Raw genomic sequence first — 25,230 nt, forward strand, 5'->3', positions numbered from 1 at the left:
TCTTGCTCTAAGTATATGTGTCCAATGCACAACAAACATATTAAAGAAATACGTTTTGTTGAATCAGTGGTTTATGATTGCCTTTTCCTATTTGGGGGAGTGGCCAGCATGGGCCCTTTTTCGTAAGTGCAAGCCACAGTCCTGATTTTGAGTTTCATGGCCAGGCTGTCTTTAAGTTATGTGGCATATTTGGAATATGAGCTGTAGTTTTTGAGTTTCTGTCCTTTTTTAGTTTTGTGGGGGTCTGAAATCATTACAATTGTCCTGTTTCCATGTGTGAATCTAATGTTAAATAGCCTCTAGAGAGGTGTGACACCTCACTGAAAATCACCCGATATCTGTCTAGGACATTGCCAGGCTACATAAGCCCAGATATATTGAGTACTGTGAATGGTGTTTCCACTTCTACAAACCATCAGCACTTAGTCCAAGTTATTAGTTGTTAATCCACACACAGGTGATAAACTGCTGTTTGTGGTAAGATGTTGATCTAAGCTCTTCGATAGACAATCACTACATCTGCTTATTTTCACATGGGTTATTTTCCTGGGTTTCTGAGATATTTCCTGATGCATCAGAGAGCCAATTATCTTTGAGAGCATTGCTCAACAGTTACATAATTATTACCACTATGTGACATGATGCATGGGACTGACCACCTTGCATTAAAGAAGATTAATAAATTAGCTGCACCAGAGCTCTCAAAATACTGAATAGCAAACACTCCATTGTCACAATGTTTCCAACCCAGTACAGATGTGTGGCCTCCAGTGGAGGTTATAAGAATAATGAGCATATAAAAATGTTTATTTGCATACCTAGTTATGTTGATCTCACATATATGTTACTAATGCATGCTGGACCTGCTCTTTAAAAGCACAGTATTATTCTGCTACTCAATGACCTTCACATTCTGTTAATGAGCCATGCAAACCAAATATTATAAATTTATAGTCAGTAACAGTTCCATCTACAGAGATACCAAAAATTAATAATAAACTATGCTGCAACATTCCGTATTTGTTAATTTGATTTGATTCCTTATGTTTTTCCCTTGTTACTCCAGTTTCTTCTTTCACATTTCTCCTGTTTCCTATCTGGTTCACTTCAACATGAAAACAATAGAATCATAAATAGATGTGAATCTCATAATACTGTATTTTACTGTAATCATGGCCAAAAAAGGTAAATAATCCAAATAAAATAATAGCACATCCTTTTATGCTTATTATTTCTTAACACTGTATCGTAATGCTGGATTTCTGAATCCAGTTATAGAAAGCAACATTTACAAAGGAAGAAATATCATCTGGATTTAGATGCCAAACAATTACAATTATTTTGAAAGGATTTCATATACACAGCACGTTTGGTACTTTGCTCAGCTTCTAAAGTCATAATGAATAATTAATATTGTATGTTTAGTATCTAATTAGCATGTGGAATAAAAACCAAACATTATGTTTTGGCTAGCAGCCTGTGGCAGTCAGGTGTCTCCTTCACAGCTAAACTATTTTCTTTACTTTATTTGTGTGTGAGATGTGCTGCTTACTTAAATAGGGCTTACACAGGGTGAGGAGCTACTTGGATCAATCCAATGCAGGGAAATGAAATCCTCTCACAGTTGGTGCTCTAAAGATCTATGGTAGAAAAATTTTAGAAGAAAATGAACAAATAAAATGAGATGTTTGTAAAGAACTCTGTTCCTTAGCATACAATTGCCTTACTTTTCTTCATAAAATGCAAACACACAGCAGTTCTCTTAGCATAGTAATGTCAAAAGTGAGGAAACATTCAACAAATGTCATAAAACAAATGCTAAAATGTACCCAAAAAAAATGATAAACGTCAGCATGATTGATTTCAAACTGCTCCAATAGAATGACAGTGCAACACAGAAGAGCTGGCAGGGAGGTCTTTTTGAAAATTCTTTTAGAAAAAAAAATACAAAGGACATTTCTTGAAAAGTGTGAATGGGTGTGACAGCCCTTAAGTCACATGGCGAATAGAAACAGGCTGAGGTGGACAGAAAAGAGGACATGCATCTATGATTGGAGGAGGTCAAGCAGAAGGGGCAGAAAAGATTGTGGATGATATCAAGAGGAACAGGCCTCAGAACAAAGTCTCTGGAAGTCTAAAAAATTAATGAGTTGTGCTTATTATAATGAATGTTGTGTTGATGATTATTTTACAGTTGGTACAATGTTTTTCTAGGGTTATGGTGTCATACTGTAAATAACCAAAAATCTTCTAAAAAATAGAAAAGAAAATATATGCAAGAAATTGGCCTCACCTAGTCTTTTATTTAAATATATGTCATACATTTTTTGATGTCAAAATACTGAACATTCCAGCTAAAGGACGCGTTAAAGAAGCTTAAAAAGTTACAGCATTGTGTTTATGGGTAAAGCTATAACTTCACAAAGAGGGATACTCGGATACACGACTCAGAGGGTGTAGACAAGAGAAGAGAAGAAATTCAAAATTTGTATTTTTGGTCATGTATGTCAGTCATATTAATTTGTTCAAAATATCCCATAAGCTATAGAAACTTTTAATGTACTCAATAGGTTCTCAATGATTTTTGAATGTAGTAGCAGTAGTTGTGTTTCCACATGTAGGAACAGAGTCACACTGTTACTTGAATGACCAGCCATCATGCAACAACACATCACTGCTCGTCTTTGCCATATACTTTAACTACAGTAGTAGAAGAGATGAACTGGCTACTTTTAACACCTGTCATATTAACAGGATGGGTATAGTTAAAATGATTTGTGACCCTTTATCTGTCTGTCAAATTTGTGTCTGCTAATATTAATTCTTATTATTTACTTTCAAGACGTCATTCCTAAAACAATTTGCGAAAATAAAGAAATTTGAGTCATCATTTGAGTACTCAGTAAGGTTGTGCAAACTTAGCAGTCAATAAAGGACTGTCTCTCTTGGCTCCCAGCTTTCCAATAGAGTTCAACTGGGGAAAAAGGGAAGGGGCAGTGGGTGGTCTTTGGCCCTAACATGCATTCATTTGCAGTATTCAAAGGCAAAGGTAGCCTTTTATTGAACTGGCCTCACACAGCAGAAATTATCTGTCAAGGACAGCCAAAGGCCAAATGAGAAATTGTTTTGATTTATTTCATTCTTTTAAAGTGGAGATTTGACCTTTAAAGAAATTATTTTACTTATGCTTCATCCTGATAGATCAAAGTACAGAAATTGGCAGTCCTTCAATATATGTCCATTTAGTCTGATAAAAGAAGTTGTAATGTGCTCAGTAGAGCTCTGGCAAATGTTTTATTTCATTAAAAACATTATTTTGTGCCAAACTTTAGAGTTCACTTCATTCTTGTTATTATGTTGAAAACATAAGGGTACATTTTTCACGAAGTCACACCTAATCAAGTTTGTATTCATTTCCATGCAGATTCCATCCTCTAATTCAGAAGTCTTACTGATGGCAAATAAGATAGATCTGAAGTGTCATGACTGGTGGTGCACAGTATATAAGCTGTGTATGTCAGTTGAATTAATTAATTAATCTAACAGCATGAGGATATTCCCTACATATGGCACTTTTATTGTTAAATGTTTGACTTGATATTTAGCTACTATATAAAATTAAGGAACACTGTTACTCTGAAAAGCAAGCTCTGAAAAGCACTGTTACTCTGAAAAGCATGAAAAGCATGTTACTCTTAAATACTGTACTAGTTTAGCTTGATCAGCCTGAAATTTAGGCATTGGCTTTCCTTCTTTTGTTATATTTCAGTGATTTCTAAAACACACTTTCTCTAGTTTAGAAATTTTAACTTTAAGATGTTTTCTCAAGCTATAGGATCTTGAAAAGCTCTTTCGTTCTCAAACTATTATAATGTATTATTGTAATAATACAGTAATATTTTATGGGACAGGCGTTGAAATCATTCACTTTTTTCTTTGCATAGACACAAGTATCACAACTACAAGTAAAAAGTATGACCATTTAATACTGATTGCTAAAACATAATGCAGATAAAAGAAGTTAAAGGCCGATCTGAAAGTTTAACTTTTCACAAATAAAAATGTAAATGATTTTGCATTCTCATTCTCTTGAACTTATTAGTTCAAGATGCTGGCTTCTTTAAAATTCTAACAATAAATAAACCTAGTGTAAGAGGCACAGCTTTTACTTATAGAACACCTAAGTCCTGGAATGGTCTGCGTCCCAAAATTAAATCAGATGAATTGGTCTCAGAATTTAAATTAAGTATGAAAATTCATGGCTGGCAACGGTGGTTCAGTGGGTAGCGCTGCTGCCTCACAGTTAGGAGACCAAGGTTCGCTTCCAGGTCCTCCCTTCGTGGAGTTTGCATGTTCTCCCCGTGTCTGCGTGGATTTCCTCTCACAGTCCAAAGACATGCCGGTTAGTTGCATTGGTGATCCTAAATTGTCCCTAGTGTGTGCTTGGTGTGTGGGTGGGTGTGTGTGTGTGTGTGCCCTGCGGTGGGCTGGCACCCCTGCCCGGGTTTGTTTCCTGCCTTGTGCCCTGTGTTGGCTGGGATTGGCTCCAGCAGACCCCTGTGACCCTGTAGTTAGGATATAGCAGGTTGGATGATGGATGAAAATTAATTTTGGAACAGCTTATACTTGTTGTAGATAATGTTGTTTATTACAGATTTCTTATATTATTTAATTAATTCATATAATTCTTTCAATCACCCAATACTAAGTTATCATTTCCAATTTCTCTCCTTTTTCTTTCGTGACACTTTGCGTTATGTTTCAGCCAGGGTTCGATCCCTGGTGTAAGAGCCAGTCTTAGAAACTTAATGTTAAATTTGTATATGTGTCTGGTATTTTGAATAGAGTACCAGTTTCACATAGTTACACAGATTATGGTATATCTTTTACCCTGTGTAAGCTAGGATGTAATAGAACTTTCTTAGCTCTACCTGTAAAAACAAAGTGTTTATTAAGCCAATTAGGAAACAGCCTCTCTGTTAGAAACATGAACTGTTAGATTAGCTTACAGGTAGAACAATGGCATTTGTGACTGTTTTACAAACGTTTTATAAACATACTAGTCATTTAGCCCGTTACAATAACGGGCGCTAGAACAGTAGTGCATAAACATTAGTAGGAAGAGTCTATATTAAATGGCAAGGGACTTTGACCTCCTTCTTTTTGTTGGTCGTATTTTTCTTTCTTTCAGCCTTTCTTTAGTTGATGTTTACTTGCTGAGCTGACCGTTCTTCGTGGGCTGCCGCCGTGTATTGTGTGCCTTTAATTTTCTGTGACAGTAATACAGTCTTGTACGTCCGCTGGCTTGTACATCCGTAATATACCTTTAATTTTCTCTGGCGGTAATACAGGCGTGCGCGTCGGTAATATGCCTTTAATCTCCTCTGACAGTAATACTTGTATGTGGCTGTAATATGCGTCACTGTATTTATCACTGTATCACCTTTAATTTCCTCTCGCAGTAATGTTGGTTTGTATTTCCGTAAAACGCCTGTAACTTTCTCTGACAGTAATATCACATATCGCACCGTGCCCCGCGCATGCGCACTTCACCAGAAGTCTCACACACACGGACACATGGACGCACAAAGGGATTTTATTAAAGAGGATTGTCATGGAACCATGCTTTCAGAGAGCCCTAAACCCTAAACACAATTACACAATCACAGTCCTGGGTTCAAATAAAGGTGTGTCTTATTGCACAATACCTCCAAAAAGTTGACAAAAACACAAGCACAGGTTTCCTGTCTCTCTCCACAATATACTCTGCTCTCACCACTGCACTGCCCTCCTCCAGTCGAGTATTGCCTTCCGTCTTTCCACCTCTGATTCGCCTGGATATGGGAATGCACTTCCTTTTATTGAGGACCCAGAGTACTTCCAGTGACATGGCTACTGCCCTTTGGAAGTACTTCTGGGTCATATGGAAGTCTAATATAGCAGAGAACAGGTCTGCCTGCCGCGCCCCCTTGCAGCACCCCTGGACCCCAGCAGGGCTGTGCTGTTGGGACTAAATGCTGGATACCGAATTGGAGGGTTGCTGCCATCTGTCGTCTGTGGGAATAAATATCCCTCTGTGACAGTCCTTCCCTGTCCTCTTCTTTTATCCCGGCCAGGGAAGGTACTGGAATCATGTCTGCCTGGGACACCTGTCCATTTGCCCGTGCCTCCCGTCCAGGTATGGAATCCTCTCTGTCTAGAATGTTCATCTATCCCTTAGGACAGCGGTTCTCAAACTTTTTTAGTCCTGGGACCCCTTTACAAGCCATACGATATTCGCGGACCCCTGATGCGGCCTGATTTGTCAACCCAAATTATAATAGCATAGCCACAGCATAAAGTGTAAACTTCTTTTATCTGAAGTCGACTTTATAAAATAAATCATTCTTTGTAGTCATATCATAACAACACTACTATTGACAGTCAATGATACAGTGTCATACGACAGTCACAGGACTAAAGCCTGCTTAGCAAAAACAAAAAATGCAAAACAACTACAACTACAATATTTAATGCTTAATACTCATACTGCATAACTACAATACAACATTGTTCATTTAATAATAAAGAGTAAGACTATTAATTTTACGGCTACCTACCAGTGGTAAACGTTTTAATTACTTAATACGTTCAAATGTATTACAAATACAATTACATTAGACTCTAATACTCATAGAAACTAATGAGATGTGTGGGCTTTTCTTTTGTCGGCAGAGAAGGTTTATCCTTGGTGAGATTTTTGATAGACACACTCGAATGTCATCTTCCACCTGGAGACGTGATCTAAACTTAGATTTTATCACAGCTAATGCTGAGAATGATGCTTCACACTGGTAGGTAGTTGCAAATGGGACCAGCACAGTCGATGCTCTCTCAGCTAAAAGTGTATATTCGTTCCTAACGTTGCAACCAAAACGCGGTCAATGTTTGTTCTTGAAATTTAAGTTTGAGACTTCTGTCACTAGACAATTCAGCCAACTGTTCTTCTTCCTTCCCGGTCAAGTTGGTAAGCTGACAACTGAATGGATTTCTGATCCAGTCATAATCTGCAATGTTATCTGTTGGAAAGTACCTGTCAAAGTATTCTTCCATCGCCAACAAATGGTCAAAGATATCTGTTGCCAAGTTATCAATGGCCATATTGTTTTCATTCAGAAATTCAGTTACAAGTTCAAACATATCACAGCTTTTATTTTGTACTCGTGTCTTCCATATTCTCAACTTTTTCTTGAAGGCAGTTATCTTGTCTGTTGTTTTCAACACGCTTGAATCTCTGCCTTGCAGTGATGTGTTAAGTGCATTAAGTTGACAAAAGATATCAGCCAGGTAAGCCAATTTTGCAAGCCATACATTATCTGAAACAAACTTCACCAGCTCTGAGTTTTTATCCATCAAAAATGATGCCAGTTCACTGCGAAGCTCGAAGACGCGTTGAAGTACCTTTCCGCGTGACAACCAGCGAACCTCTGTGTGTAGCAGCAGATGTCGATGATCTGAGCCGCTTTCTTCGCACAGTGCAGCAAACAGTCATCCATTCAACGGTCTGCACTTTATCCAATTACTGTAACTAGTTTAATGCATGTATTTAGCACTTCACCGAAGCATTCGTTTAGATTCTTACTAGCAAGAGCTTCGTGATGAATCATGCAATGTGTGGAAATAATATTCGGAGAAACAGTTCGTACGCGTGCAACAACCCCACTTTTATGACCTGTCATTGCTGCAGCTCCATCCATACAAATTCCAATACAGCTGGACCACTCAAGCTTGTTAGCAATGAAGAAATCATTTAGCATTGCAAATATATCTTCACCTGTCGTTCTAAGTGGCACAGGTTTGCAGAACAGAAAGTCCTCGGCCACATCATTGTCAAAGCAATATCTAACGTAGACCAGTAACTGCGCTTGGCCTGCAATATCGGTACTTTCGTCCAACTGTGTGGCAAATGTACTGCTTTGTAGGCGCTCAACCAATTGTAATTGGATGTCATTGGACATGTCGCAAATTCGCCTTCTGATGGTATCGTTTGATACTGGTATAGACAGTAATTTTTGGCTGCTTTCTTTTCCTAAAATTATCTCGCATATTTCTAAAGCCACTGGCATAATCAAAACTCTCCGCAACCGTGTGTGCTTTTTTGCTCTTAGCTATTCACATTGCCATAATATATGAAGCCTTAAGAGCTTTTTCATTCACTGTTGTCACAGTGCTAATAATTTTCTGCTGATTTGCATACACTTCTGCTTGACGTTTGAAGAAATCAACGGGTTTGTCTTTTAGTTCATTATGCTTTGTTACAAGATGGCGCTTCAGTTTAGCAGGTTTCAAACTTTCGTTCGATAACACGTTTAAACAAATGACACATTGTGGCTGATCACTGTTGTCTTTGTACAGTATAAATCCGAATTGTAAATATTCAGGATCATATTTACGCAATTTTGCCTTACGCGGTGCGGACTCTCTTTTGGCATCATGTCTCAGTTCATCGCCACTATTTCCATTACCCCCGTGCTCTTCTTCAGATATCCGCTTACGCTTCAAATATTTATCCATACGTTAATTGCGAAAAACAATTTAACAAGCAAGAATTACCACTGTATAACTTAATAATTAATCATAAACTGTGCACAATTACAGGCTGTGTCTATAATGACATTATCATAGAATAGTTCGTAATAGACAAATATATACTATATATAGAATATAGAATATAAACAGTAGTGAGGGGCGAGTTGATTATTATTCGCATTATCCAATTGGATAAAATGGCGTTTAGCGAAGAAGTTATTAATTGTAAGCAATTTTCACCCTTTCTGCGGACCCCCTACGGTCGTCTCGCAGACCCCCAGGGGTCCGCGGACCACAGTTTGAGAACCGCTGCCTTAGGACAGCCTTGTCTGGGTGTGAACTCCTTCCCTGTCTTGGCGGGGATGTCTTTCTGTACTCTCGGGGCATCCTGTTGGGGTAAGGGATCTTCCTGACTTCCTGCCAGGATGCTCATCCACCCCGCATGTCTCCTACAATTTGAACATTTCAAAGTATGACTGTATGACCATATAGAGGGAGAGAGAAATGAAGCACGATAAGTAAGTCTTAAACAGAACTTTCTTTAAAAAAATAACTTTCACTTTCTTTGTAACATCAATTTTTTTCTCCATTTTCACTTTGAATTTTACCAAGACTTAAAACAATGACACTTGGAATTTGGAAATACACTATTGCCTGACTTGTTCTATGATGTTAGTTAAAGCTCCAGAACACTTGAAATTTTGGACAAATGTAGCTACACCTGGCTAAAGTATGTTTTTCTTTTCTTTGTCATTTCTGTAGTTTTTGAATTATGATTTTTCATGTGTTTTTTTATTTTGTAATTTTGGTATTTAATATTATTTTATTTACATGCTGCATTATTATTATGCATTGTGTATGTGTATATGTACATATATATGGTGCAAAGTTTTGCTGTCAAATAATGCAAAGAGTACGCGACATGTGTTTCGCCATAATTCTGGGCTCATCAGACGTACACATTCACTGCACCCCCTCTCGGGAATCGAACCTCGGACGTCAGCGGCGAAGCCGATGTAGATCGGGGTAATTACATTCATGGCATTTGTAGTCTGAATCACAATCCATAAGCCGTGGCGCAACGTAAGAGGCTTCGCCGCTGACGTCTGAGGTTCGATTCCCGAGAGGGGGTGCAGTGCGTGTGTACGCCTGATGAGCTCAGAATTAGGGTGAAACACGTGTCGTGTACTCTTTGCATTATTTGACAGTAAAACTTTGCAACATTCTATGATCTGCCTCTTGTAACTGAAGAGGGCACTGTGGTGGATGTTTGCCGACATGCAGACCAACCACAAGCATTACCTGGTAGGTAACCACCCATACAATCAGATTGTGATTCAGACTACAAATGCCATGAACATATATATGGATATAATATATATACAGTATATATATATATATATATATATATATATATATATATATATATATATATATATATATATATAGTATATACATTGGAACCTCGAGATACGATCACCTCTGTATACGAGAAATTCAAAATACGAGGAAAGTATGAGCGAAAAATTCAGATCTAAATGCGAGCATTGGTTCGCGTAACGAGCCACGAGCCAGGCTGTGGGTATAGCTCGCGGCTTAGCAAGGGGGCGTGGTAGCAGTTGCGAGCCGCGATCTGCGGTGTCTGCGTTTCTCACTTAAGTGCACAGGTGGGAAACTGCCCACATCCATGATTGTTCCTGTGGCTGATGGGCTGCAGCTGCCATGTCCTCCCCCGCATATATAGAGAAGCGTGAGCCGGTTAAGGGGGAGAAAAAGTAAAAGAAAAGAGAGGAGAGAGAGAGAGAGAGAGAGAGAGAGAGAGAGAGAGAGAGAGAGAGAGAGAGAGAGAGAGAGAGAGAGAGCAGGCAGGCAGGCAGGCAGGCGAGTGAGTGCAGGCTCGCGTGTAGCTGAACAGTGAGCTGAACAGGCGAGCCAAACAGCTGAAGCAGGACGGTGTAGAGAAGGTCAGCTGCATTAAGAGTGCCTCGCCTGTTGCAGAGCCCGCAGGTGAGACGCTAACAGAGAAGAAGCACCGGGGATTGTCATCTGTTTTTTAAAGACTGCATCCTTTTGACGTTTTAACCTTGTGTTAAAGGATTGTTATTCTTGTGTATTTTAAACCTCCACTTCACAACTGTTTTAAGGATTATTTATTTAAAGATTTATTGAATGCTCTACTGCACTTTGGACACCTGTTTTGATTCTTTTAATAATCAGTTATATTATTTACCAGTGTTATTTATTAAAGGTAGACTTCAGTATATATAATTTATCAGTGTTATTTGTTAGGAAAATTGATTTTTATGTTAATATATTTGGGGTGCAGAACGGATTAACTGGATTTCCATTATTTTCAATGGGGAAGTTTGTTCTAGATACGAGAAATTCGCTATACAAGCTCAGTTCTGGAACGAATTAAACTCGTATGTAGAGGTTCCACTGTATATGGTAACAAAAAGTGCTATTTTGGTGCCTGACCCAACACAGACTGACACTGGAGGTACTAATAAAACCAAGAAACTTTTATTTCTCTTCACCTGTGGGGCACGTCTTCCCCGTGACAACACAGTCCCAAGCACCAAAAACACCCAAAACACCACACTCCTCTTTGCACCACCACTCCTCCTGGCAAGCGTAATCCTCCTCCTTCTGACTCAGGCTTTCGGAGTGGTGGCTGCTGGCCCCTTTTATGGTCCCCCCAGAAGTGCAGCCAGCATTCAAGCACCTGGCCGAAAACACTGCTTATAAGGGCTCAGGAGTCCCAGCTGTAGCACCACCTGGCAGCGCCTGCGTGACCCAACAGGGCTGCACCAAACTCCAGTTCCTATGGAGCCCTGCGGGAAACCGAGGCACTGCTCCAACCCAGGGGGGCATCCCAGGAGAGGTATTGCAAAGTCCATGGCTGCTCCCCCTGAACATATACCGAAGGGGTGACCTGGCTGGGCATGTACTCCGGCAGTCCGCACATTTTATATATATATATATATATATATATATATATATATATATATATATATATATATATATATATATATATATATATATATATATATAATAAACTGCTCAAAAAAAATTAAAGGAACATTTTGAAGCCACATCAGATCTCAAAATAAAAAATCCTGCTGGATATCTATACTGATATGGACTGGGTAATGTGTTAGGAATGAAAGGATGCCACATTGTTTGATGGAAATGAAATTATCTACCTACAGAGGGCTGAATTCAAAGACACCCCCGAAAATCAAACTGAAAAAATGATGCTGCAGGCTAGTCCATTTTGTCGAAATTTCATTGCAGCAAATCAAAATCGTACTCAGTAGTTTGTATGGCCCCCAACGTTGGGGCATGCTCCTAATGAGACGATGGATGGTGTCCTGGGGGATCTCCTCCCAGATCTGGACCAGGGCATCACTGAGGTCCAACCTAGCACGTCGGATGGACCGAAACATAATGTCCCAGAGGTGTTCTGTTAGATTTAGGTCAGGCGAGTGTGGGGGCCAGTCAATGGTATCAATTCCTTCATCCTCCAGGAACTGCCTGCATACTCTTGCCACATGAGGCTGGGCATTGTCGTGCACAAGGAGGAACCCAGGACCCACTGCACCTGCATAGGGTCTGACAATGGGTCCAAGGATTTCATCCTGATATCTAATGGCAGTTAAGGTGCCATTTTCTAGCTTGTAGAGGTCTGTGCATCCCTCCATGGATATGCCTCACCAGACCATCACTGACCCACCACCAAACCAGTCATGTTGAACGATGTTACAGGCAGCATAACGTTCTCCACGGCTTATTCTGACCCTTCACGTCTGTCACATGTGTTCAGGGTGAACCTGCTATCATCTGTGAAAAGCACAGGGTGCTAGTAGTGGACCTGCCGATTCTGGTATTCAATGGCAAATGCCAATTAAGGTCCATGGTGCCAGGCAGTGAGCACAGGGCCCACTAGAGGACGTTGGACCCTCAGGTCACCCTCATGAAGTCTGTTTCTGATTGTTTGGTCAGAGACATTCACACTTGTGGCCTGCTGGAGGTCATTTTGTAGGGCTCTGGCAGTTCTCATCCTGTTCCTCCTTGCCCAAAGGAGAAGATACTGGTCCTGCTGATGGGTTAAGGACCTTCTACGGCTCTGTCCAGCTCTCCTGGAGTAACTAACTGTCTCCAGGAATCTCCTCTATGCCCTTGAGACTGTGCTGGGACACACAACAAACCTTCTGGCAATGGCACATATTTATGTGGCATCCTGGAGAAGTTGGACTACCTTCCTACCTACTACCTGTGCAACCTCTGTAGGGTCCAGGTCTCACCTCATGCTACCAGTAGTGACACTGACCATAGCCAAATGCAAAACTAGTGAAAAAACAGTCAGAAAAGATGAGAGAAAAATGTCATTGGCCTCCACCTGTTAAACCATTCCTGTTTTGGGGGTCGTCTCATTGTTGTCCCTTTAGTGCACCTGTTGTTAATTTCATTAACACCAAAGCAGGCGAAACTGATTAACAACACCCTCTGCTACTTAACTGATCAGATCAATATCCCAGAAGTTTCATTGATTTGATGCTATACTCTGATATATATATGTATACAAATCATAATTGTTTTCTAATCATGTTGATTAATGTATATTGTTTCCTTTTTCTTTACTGCAAAACTTTCACAAACATGCACAGAACAAACCCAAGATATGGTACCACTTGTCAGTTATATTGTCATGCATGTGCATTGGAGTACTTATTTACAGGCTCAATCAAGGTATGCAATGAACTGACGAGACAAGAGGGGAGCTACTGCTACCTTTGTCTTCTCTTTCTTCTGCCCTCACAGTGCAGAGAAACTGTGAGGGCACCTTAACCCATCCTTACTGCTGGGCTGCCATAGAAGCTGAGCATTCCAGTTAGAGGTGTCTTTCCAGAGCCAGAGGAACCCAAAGATCCTTTCTCCTTGAAACTGTTGTTATAACTCCCATCTACTATATATATGGGTGGAATATAGAGTGGAATGGGTGGAGAAGAGTGTCAGGAGTGATTTGTGATAGACGGATTTCAGCAAGAGTGAAAGGGAAGGTTGAAAAAAGGCTGCTTCCTTGGCGAAGCAAGGAAAAAGGATGACCTTATATGGCGTTTGTTTATAAAACAGCGGAGAAGCTGTGTAAAGGCTGCTTCACAAAAAAACAGCAGAGCGCCTTATATGAGCAGGCAGTCAGCTAAAGAAGGGAATCAATAAATAACTATAATCGTAATAAACGAACAAAAAATAGCGGAGAATCCGCGGATTACATAAAGGAAATGGGTACCTGAACAGAAAAGTGAGTCTCAAATAGCAACACAATAACTATAACAATCGTAATAAACGAACAATAAAACAATACAGAACCGCTAAGCAAGGAGAAAGGATGGCCTTATATGGCGTTCGTTTATAAAACAGCGGAGAGGCTGTGTAAAGGCAGCTTCACAAAAAAACAGATCCTTAACAAATTGTTATTGGTATATTTTCCCTCAATTTAAAAAGGTTTTCCTTTCTTCTTAATTAAAATTTAAAAGCAGTACTTCGCCACTGCGAAGCGCAGGGATTTGCCTATATATATATATATATATGTAGATATATATATATATATATATATATATATATATATATATATATATATACATATGTGAATGTATGTATGTATATATGTATGTCTATATATTGTGATGGACGACCGGCTATGGACTCCGGTCGCCACCCCCAGGCTGCTAGGAGGAGCCCTCCGGACAGCATGATGGTGCCCCGATTTCCAGCAGGGCCTCATGGACTCTGTAGTTTGTACACACAGCCCTGCTGGATACCTTGGGGGCCACCGGGAGTCGCTGTAGGGGGTCTAGTGGGCTCTTGAGTGCCCTATAACCCGGGAGTACGTCTCAGTCACGTGACTGGAGGAAGCGACGTGCTCCCGGGATGAAGAAGAGGACTGTTTGGCCTGACCCGGAAGGAAATGGACTTGTGGGTTGTGCTTGGAACCACTTCCGGGTCAGGAGCTATAAAAGGACTCTGGGAAGCCCAGAACATTGAGCTGAGCTGGGAGGTAGGGTGGCGACGTGTCTGGGCGAGGAGGATTGGTTATTGTAAGAGAGTGTATTGGTTATATGAATAGTGTGGTGGAAGGAGTGCTTTGTGCACCGTATAATAATAAAAATAGTAGTTATTATACTTTCACCTGGTTTGAAGAGTGGTACCTGAGGGTTGAAGAGGTGGACAAACTCTACATCTGCTACAATATATATATATATATATGTAGATATGTATATATATGTGTATATATATGTAGATATGTATATATATATATATGTAGATATGTAAATATGTATATGTATATATATGTGTCTGTATGTGTGTATATATATATATATATATATATATGTGGATGTGTATATGTATATATATATGTATATATGTATATATATGTATATGTAGATATGTATATATATGTATATGTATATATATGTTTACATAACACACTACTTCTCTGCTGCGAAGCGCGGGTATTTTGCTAGTATATATATATACAGTATATATATATATATATATAGTCATACACGTGTGATTGGGAGGAAGCTAAAGGGCCTGAATAATAATAGTACCACGCCAGACCAAGGGGTGGCGAGCTGCACTGACTTTCTCTCGCAATCCTCAGCAGACCGTCCACAGGAAATTCCGCTAGGTTCTGGCACCATTGATGACATCACTTCCTGTATTGGCGCCATTGATGGTGTCGCTTCTGGTACCGGTGCCATTGATGACATTACTTCCGGGTCCAGCGCTATGGATGATATCACTTCTGGTCCTGATGATGTCACTTCCTGACCCGGCCTTTAAAGCCACCATATTTTTGAACTCAAATCAGTTCTGTTTTGGACTCTGACTAGTGAACATCTCACAACTATTTACCCTGTTGCAGCCATGGCATATTATATGGTTGGCTGCCCCAAACCTTTCAAAGTAAAAAGAAGAACTCATTTTGAAGTTTTGCAGTTAAAAAAACAGTTTGGGCCTGTGCAAGCAAGAAGCCTGTCATTTGTGTTTGGGGCCAGACTGACTGGAGTAAGTCCTGTTTCTGAGGCTCAGATCAAGTAGAACCCTCATATGGATTGTGATATTTTAAGGCCTAAATTGTTTTTTTGCTGTTTTGGTGTTGCTGTATTACAATGCAATCTGTTTTTTTGAGTGGAAGTGTGCTTAGCTGAGATAACAATAATTGTCACAAAATAGTGACAGGATCTTCTGTGCTCCAAGCAAAAAAAGAATGATTCAACTGGTTATAGAGGAGCAAACCTATAGCTCAGTTTTGGAAGAAGTACATTGTCAGGGAATGGAAAACTCTGCATATGTAGTGGGCACCAGAGAAAAATAGAGTGAGACTGTATAGTCTAAGAAAGACCTAATAGGACCTCCTTACCAAAAGGAATAGAACATTGTCCCTAATTTAGGAAGCTACAACAAAATTGTTCATTTGATCCTTGTCTTAGAGAACTAGGACAGTTTTGCTTCTTAAGACTTATTGCATGAAGGCTTCCTTGAGACCCATTAATCTAAGATCTACACAGTGATCAGACAGGCAGTGACACGAGGAGGGAAATGGGAATGGTATCCTTGTACCAGTCACCACACCAAACCTTGAAAGTGATTTTAAGAATAGGCCAACACTGAGATGGCCTGAGATGAACTGAGATGGTTTAAAGTTGGCTTATGACACAGACTACTCAGTGTAAACTAATGGGTCATGCATTTTTTAACAATTTATTTAGAAAAAAACATATGACAGCAGGATAAACATAAATTAGATAATTGCCAATAACCAGTAAATAAAATTAAGCAAATTATATTAAACATAGGAAAAAATTCAAGAGTTCATCTTAAACATGCATAAACAATTCATTCCAAACATAAACATATAGAATAATAATAATTAATAAATGGCCAAGTCAAGTACTGAAATCATGATGACAGATCCAAAAATCTATCATGAGAACTGAATATGAAATCTGAAATAAAATCATAGCTAGTAAATGAAAATTGTGAGAATTTAGTTAAATCTCTATGTTTAGCATGATGGATAGCCCCACTTCTTTTGTTCATGTTGAGAAGAGAAAAAAACATTTCCTCTGCCTTTGAAGTTAAAGGGAGTACCTGTTGGGAACACTGCCCTCTGCACCAGCAATCTCTACTGAATAGATTTATCATTTATGATCCCCTCTAAAAATGACTAAGACTCTGTTGGAAACTTTCAATAATATTTGGTTGCGATGTGTTTTCCTGTCTTACTCTGCTAAAAAGTAATAGATGTTGTCATTGATGCTCCTATAAGAAAGTCAATGAAAGAATGACTTTACAAAATGGTAGAGATAGAAACACACTGTAACAGAAAAAAACAAACACTAATTTTGGTCTATAACAGCCTATTGCCATAGAAATTAGCAAGAATCAGAAGGACAGGTAAAGCTCAGGCTCACTGATGAAAGGAAGAGGTCAGGATGAAAGGAAGACAGGAAAGGACACTGGAGACTCTTTTTAATGGCACTTTGTTAATATATGCTGGTCGGCAAGCCTACCCACCAAATAACTGAAGTTTAAACTTACAGAGCTGAGCCCTAGGTCATGATGTTCCTGTCTTTTCCTTTGATACTTTTTGTTAAGTTTGTGTTGATCCCCTTGTATTTGTTTTATTTTTACAATAAGTTGCCGGGTTCACTTTGTAATGCTCCTGTAAAGTATTTTATTTTTTATTTTTAATTACCTGCTCATTTTTGTATTGAAGGGGTTAATGTCTGTTGCTTTAAAAGCTCATTTTGGGGCTATTCATTCTACATCTGCATGCCACCATATCTTTTTTCAATTTGCATCAAATTTGGCAGCTTAAAATAGCTTATGAAAGTTTTAGTTATAAATGTACATATTCTGTTTCATGGAATGAGTTCTCTTTTTGCTCTGCCAAATCAATTCAGTGATGAACAGTAAATCATGACTGTTTTATTCAGGTTTAATTAAATTTGATAACATATTGTCAGGCAAAACCAGCCTATTAGTTTAACTGCTGCTCATGCTTTCACACTTAAGGCATACTGTTTTCTTTTGTTAAACACATTTTTCGTATTTTGCTGGTCAATTAAAATTACCAGTATGCTAGATTAAAAAAAAACATTCTTTTTATTTCCTTATTTGATGTCTGCAAACAGCCTGAGAATGGATTTAATTGATCATTCGTACAGTCAGTTGATTTGCCAAAGATCTTTGCCCTTCACAGTTTAACTTGTGTTTCATCAAGAATAATGAAACAAAAAAGGGATTTGAATACTATTGCTAAGCTGTCAAATCACAGCCTGTTTGCTCCTCCAACTCAGTAGGAGAAAGCATTAACTGACATTGGATTTATTATTGTACCTTCCAACTATGGCTAAAAAAAATAACAATAGCATACCATTGAAGGGTCTGTAAAACTAACTACTAATCCTATTAGAAGAGAACAATTACACAAATATGACAGAGGAGTTTGCACAGACAATGAGCATAAGCAGCAGAAAAGAAAGCTGAATCAGATGGCCCATTCTTAGTTTAAGTCCAGATTTTTTATTTGTAACGTGTAACCAATATCCAGGGATTCTCATTAGTGTTTAAACTCTCAGTAAAAAGTTGAAACAAAAATAAATTAAAAGAACTGTAGAAATCTACTTTTAACAACCAGCATAGTGAAGAATTCACACTTTATAGAGCAACAAGGTGCAACCCAATTTGAGATTGTACCTTTCTCCTTCATTATAAAAGGCAAGAGAAGGTGGGGGCATTTTTAAAATTGATATTAAAAAATGCCTCACTATAGAACACAATTTCATGTGTCAAATTAATATATAGAATGGTTTTGAAGAAATAAATTTGACTTGGAAAATAACAAACCTATCATTTAAACTTTTCATTGGGCTGGAGAAAGTAAGGCATTTATCTGCGTCTGTCCACAATTACCAAAGTTTGGCAGCTTTTAGTTTACCTCACAGGACAGTTCAGACAATAGTGTGACACGTATCCAAATAATTGCAAAATCCAAGCATGTTCGTTTTAAAGGTTTTAGTAAAATTCAAAGCAAAACAATTTACATAAAAATAGAGAAAAAAACTGGTATAACAAAGAAAAGAAAAGTTCTTGCTTAAAGAAAGTTTTTTTTAAGGCTTGCTTATCTTATTTCATTTATCTCTATGTTTGGTCATGCAGTCATAGTTTCATAAGTTCATAAAATTTTGTAAAATGATCAAGAGGCAGTCAGCACGGTCAGAAAACTGTACGCCAATGTTCTATGTGTAAACTAATCTAATAGTGCATGCTTCTAGAAGTGAGACTATTTCCTAACTGGCTTAATTCACACTGTGATTTTACAAGAATAGCTAAGAAATTTCTATTTCATGTTACCTTACATGAGGTAAAAGACTATACCATAATCTAAATAACTATGAGAAACTGGTATTCTATTGAAATTAAGCAAACACTTAAGTGAATTTTCTATTAACTATAACTTTCTAACATTTGCTCTTACAAGGCCTGATGGCTGGTTGTTCCCTCACTACTCAAGAAAGAGGAAATAATGATTATTGGCAGATGAATGAAAGTTATGCCTTTTTGATTAAATATTCACTTATTAAGTTATGCTTCTTTCTTCCTAAATCACCAATGCTACTCATGGACACCTGACATTATGTCACTTGGTTTCTTTCCTGGCTTATGTCTCTTATCGTTTTTTTCTGTTGTTTTAGAACTACAGGTCAAATTCCATTACAACGCATATTGTTTTGAAATAAGTTTGAAATAAATTCACAAGTTAGGAATTATTCCGACTGTTTATTGGAATATTACACTTTCTTCAAACTTTACTTATACTGTTTTTTTGCTGTGTTTCTTTCCTGTGATTTTCAGTGATACCTTTTGCTTATTGCTCATCAACATTTGAAAAACATCCATTGGAATTTAACTCATTGTCTCCCTCCTATAGAAATGGCAGACACGTAAAAACGGCAATCGTTCACATTAGAAAAATAACTTGAAATTTTTGCGGCTCTCAATTCCGGTAAAAAGAAAAAAGATGTTGCCAGTAAATTTGGAATTTCATCATGGACACTGTGAACTTTCTTAAAAGACCAAGCACAAGTAGAAGAAAAATCTCGGGTTGCAAACCTTGGGTTTCAGCGTAAACGTATGCAAACTGCTGCATTGGACATTGAAAAAGCAGCTTTTATGTGGTTCAGTGATGCTTGTTCAAGAAACATTCCTATTAGTGGGCCAGTCATTTAAGAAAAAGCAAAATCACTGTCTATCTCTTTGGGCCACAAAGATTTTACTGCCAGCTATGGTTGGCTAATTCACTTCCGGGATCATTTTAGAATTTCAGCCAAAGAAATTTGTGGAGAAGAATCTGCAGTTCCAATTGAAAAACCAAATGAATGGTGTGCAGGTGAAATCAGGAAAATCATTTCAACTTATGAGCCTGAAGACATCTACAATGCTGATGAAACTGGAATCTTCTACCAGCTGTTACCACATCGCACTTTAGCACTCAAAGGTGATCCATGTCAAGGAGGAAAAAAATCTAACCAAAGGTTGGCAGGTCTACTTTGCTGCAAATCAACTGGCAGCCACAAAGTTATTCCTCTCATTACTGGCAAGTTGACCAGTCCTCGGTGTTTGAAGAGCGTTACATTCATTCCCTGTGAGTATAAAGCAAACCAGCGAGCTTGGATGACTGAAGACATTTTGGGAAACTGGTTGTGATATGAAGAAGAAGAAAAGGAAGATTCTGCTTCTGATTGATAACTGTGCTGCCCACAGCATGCTTCCACATTTAGATAATGTTTGTGCTGAGTTCTTCCCACCCAATTGCACAGTAGTGCTTGAGCCATTGGATTTGGGCATCTTTTGCACCCTGAAAGTGTATTATCGCAAGGAAATGTTGAGAAAAATTCTCATCAGCATAACTTGTAGACAGGAGAAGATGAAAATTAACGTGCAAACCCCTGGATGCAAGTTAAAGAAAGCCCTATAGTGACAAATACAGAATCTCATTACTACGAAATTTTCATTATAAGGAAATATTTTTTAGATCCCTAGTGCTTCCCGTCCTGGGTATGACATTAATCTGCATCCATCCCTGCATGTAGGCCCTCCATCCTTCAGGGAAAAACCTGCCAGTTGGTGGCAGAATTGGCACTCCAGCCACCATAAAAAACCTCACACTGGTTCCATTCCATCTGAACTAGTGTGGTGCTGAGGTGTCACCTGTTGCATGGCTATACTTGGGTCCTAATCTGGGATCCTGAGATGGTTTGTCATGTGGTGGGTGCGGCAATGCAATGTATTAGCGCATGCTCCTTGTAATGGAATTTGACCTGTATTATATTCCACTTATGTTTTTATGTAATTCTGTTATGTTTATTATGTACTATTTACATTTGTTGTATTGAAAGCAATACTCCACTCAAAAACAATATATATATATTTTTATATATCACTTATCCTATGTAGTTTATAGTAATGACAAGTTAAAACTTTCAATCTCTTGTTGTCATTCAGAATGAAGATAACAGAGTGTATGATGACCAATGCTGGATAACAGCAAACAATATGAAAACATCCATGAAAAAAAAAATTCACGCCACTCATGTCATATGATCCACATGTCAACTCATCCAGTCTTATGCTCACAACATCCAGAACACATGCATTTTTGCTAGAATATTATTAAATTAACAGCAGAAACTGCTCTAAAGAACAATAATGGAACATGCTCAGACACACCCAAGTATTTGAATTGAAGACAGGCATCCCTGGCTCATTCATTGGTCAGAAGTCTAGCCCAGAATCAGCCTTTCATTGCCTAACATTGTGCTTCACATAATACCAACAAAAAATGTGCACTGAAAGACATGTAAAATTAAAGCCTTAAAGCCTGAAAAGTAAGTGAAAACATTAACAGGAAAAGAATATGTCTCATACTTGTGCAACTTGAAATGCTTCAACAAGCAGAAGGACAATTGACTTGTGCAGTTTCACAGACTGCAAATAAATAATCCCAAGATACTCCATTTGTGGCTCAGCTCTTTGAATATAAATATAATAATGAGAGGTGGATCTACAGTTTATATGTTACTGCTTCCTACACAAGTGTTATTATATGTTATACTTTGTTCGAGTATGCTCATCAAATATGACCTTGTCAGTGCTCAAAAGCACCTCCAGGTGCCTACAAAAGCGGTCACATTTTTTTAAATATATTATATACAGGGCGAATGAACAAGAATGTCCATATAGTATGTAAATAAATTTAATTCTGGTAGTTTCCACCCTCCATCTAGTATATTTATTCACAGTTTGCTCTGTTCCTTCTGTGGTAAGAATGACATACTGTAGATACATCAAAAAGGTTTGGGGCAGCCACCCATATATTATGCCCTGGCTGCAAAAGGTTCATTTTATGAGTTGTGTACAGATTGAAGTCCAAACCAAAACAGCACTTTAGTTTGGCAAAATGGCGGCTTTAAAGACCGAGACTGGAAGTGACGTCATCTGGACCAGGACCGGAAGTGATGTCAGCCAGAGCGCCGGTGCTGGAAGTGGTGTGTTCGGGACCAGAAGTGATGTCATCATTGGCCCCCACCCAAACAACCACCTGGTACCGGAAGTGATGTCATCAGTGGCGCTGACACCTAGTGGGATTTCCCGAGGATAGTCTGCAGAGGACAGAGAGAGAAAGTTAGTGCAGCTCGCCACCCCCTGGCCTCCCATGTGCACGTGTGTGACACCTCTTATAAAATCTGTCAGGAGCACAGAAGATCTTACTATAAGGCAAAATTAAGAATCTCAGATGTGCTAGAGTCTGTTATGTTATCTTTTTTAGTGACCCTACATGCCAGTGCAGATAAAGATGGAGCAATGCAGAGAAAGAGTCAAGCCATGCCAGAACACTACTGGCACCCTGAAATGTATTTTTCACAAATGTAAACAGAAAAAGAGAATGTCCATCCATCCATCCATTTTCCAACCCGCTGAATCCGAACACAGGGTCACGGGAAAAGACAATGTGTAGTATAAAATTAAAATTGTCAGATGTATATCCCCATTTTAATGACTGACTGGAAGTAAAAAGCTGGACTGGTTAAATGACTTTTCAGTTCATTTAATTTTGTATAACACTCTTCACTAAGTGCAAGCTCAGAGTGCTGTGACAAGTTCATAGGTAAAAGGCAATTAACAAACTTTACAAATTATTAATTACATAATGTATGCACATAAGGATACAGATTTATGCAAAACAATGCAGTTCCAAACTGATTAAAATAAATAGAAAATAACAGTATCAGTCCCTTAACATTATTGTTGAGTTACGGCCATTTAATAACAGACGAGAGGAAAATAAAAATGCCGGTCAGCAGAATCCCATGGTTGACATCTGCTTTACCCTTTTCCAAGAGTCACACTTGACTTTTTCATGTTTTCTGTCTGAGGGAGGAGTGTGAAGTGAAATTTTCGATGAGTTCTGATGGTTGCTTTGTCAGACTGCAGAAAGTGGAATTTTTTTTCAGAGTGAGCAAAATGGTATGATTAGACGTAGGGAGGAAACATGGAGTTTTGTCAAAGAGAGGAGGAGGATGTCCTAAAATGGACACCACACTCTGGTTTTTAGAGGACACGCTTTAGAGGACACAATTCCTGCAATAATATAGCAGCGAACCTTAGGTGATGTCAAATATGCATTCCATTCTTGTGGCTATTTAGGTCCAGAATTGTGTTGTGTGTTGAAACAAAGTCTAGAAGAAAAGAGAATGACCAGCAGTGAGAAGGGTAGTGCTTTGTTGTGGTATGGAGTGGTAGGAAATTGGGGAAGCAACTTTACCTTACAAATCCTAACAAACCCGATTTACTCAGGCTGAGTGGAAGAACAGGATTGAACTTGTGTGTATGGTGATGTTTCATGTTTTTAATGGTTAAGATTTTGTGTTCCATTTTTATTTTATTTTTTATTCCTGGTTGTAGTAACTAGTCTAAGACTCTGTCTGACAAACTGGATGTAGTATTCAGTGGCCCATAACTCTAGATATCAGATAAAAATAAATTTAAAAATTTCACACATTAAAATACAGATTACTTCAAATACATAGTGAAACAACACAATCAGGCTGACTGACATTAAAGAATACTATCTATATTGTGACTGATTGTGCTATTCTCTAAAAAAAGATTTTAGGCTTTAAAACCAGCTCACTTATGCTCTGTTCTGTTCTTTCTGTCCTGTTCAGATCACATCCCACTTCGCTCCAGCTATTGGTCCCGTCTCTCTTCAGCTGAACACTCCTGAGGAAGGTGCCCTCAAATTCTTTAAATCTGAAGAGTTGCCACTGGAGCAAGACAGACAATTAGGAAGTTGTCAAGTTTTCTGTGTTCATGAATTAAAGCTCCAATACTGTTTCTTCAGGTGTCAAAATAAAGTCTCTTTGTGCAGTTCACTCCTTCCTGCCTTTTCATTCTACTTAGAAACCCAAATGCAACAATATATTCATCAACCCTGGGAAAGTTAACATGTTAGTTTTTGTGATTAATGTGTCCACTTTAACACCATAAAAAATAGCATCCCAGGCCAGCAATAAGGTGATCTCTTCAGGCAGTGTTTCGATCAGGGCACTATTTTCATATAATTTTTTTTCTTTTTTTTTTTACATTATGAAAAAATAATACAAAAAAGTTAAGTGTGAAGCTAAAGAATTACATACACATCCAATAACTAATTTTTATACTACCTTATAAAATTTTATTTAAAAGTTTCAAATTACACAACGCCTTGCCACATATCAATATGTGGTACTGGTATTCATTTTCTTGACTTATACATGTGATGTAAGATTTTGTTGTGATGTAAGATTTTGCATATAACTTGATAAATATTTTGTATGTCTATTTGTAATTTAGGCAAAGCAATGTAATTTAGTGTTACTTTGGTGAGAGGCATTCGTGTTTGCCCTCCCTTTATGACTGAGTCTCTTTGAATTTTACGACAGAGTTGGGGGAAAGGGGTGCTTGACACGGGTGTTTCTCTGATAGATTCTTTCAAACCCCCCGCAAGGAAGCCAGGTTGCCTAACTGGCAAACTTTAGCTCAACAAATGGTTTTGGGGGATGGCAGGTATTAAGATGTTCTATTTCCCCATTGGTCTGAGGTATGCTTGTTTGGAACTGGCTTGTCTCAGAGGTCTTTAAGTACTATGATGCCCTATTGGCTCTAGGGGTTGGACAGAACATCTATAAATTTAATTGCTTAACCTCACACTATCTATCTCTCTCTTACTAACCAACATATGATGAAGAAGTATCTCACTTACCAAACTGATGAAGACCATCACACCATGAACTGAAAGGACAACACAATGGAGACCACAGCTTAGCAGCCATATTGAACAGGCTTGTGACCTGTTCTGAAGAAAGCTGAGCACCAATGATGCTTTAACTATAGACATTTTAAATAACTACAAGTCTGTGTGCCACCTGAAACTACACATTACCATTTAATCAGGTTGTATGGTTGCCAATATTCAAATGTACTTTGCATATTGTTATTATTTATGATTATTATCAATAATACATTATTTTATGTGTAACTTAA

Source organism: Erpetoichthys calabaricus, chromosome 11 (genome assembly GCF_900747795.2).
Source record: "Erpetoichthys calabaricus chromosome 11, fErpCal1.3, whole genome shotgun sequence".
Taxonomy (NCBI): domain Eukaryota; kingdom Metazoa; phylum Chordata; class Cladistia; order Polypteriformes; family Polypteridae; genus Erpetoichthys; species Erpetoichthys calabaricus.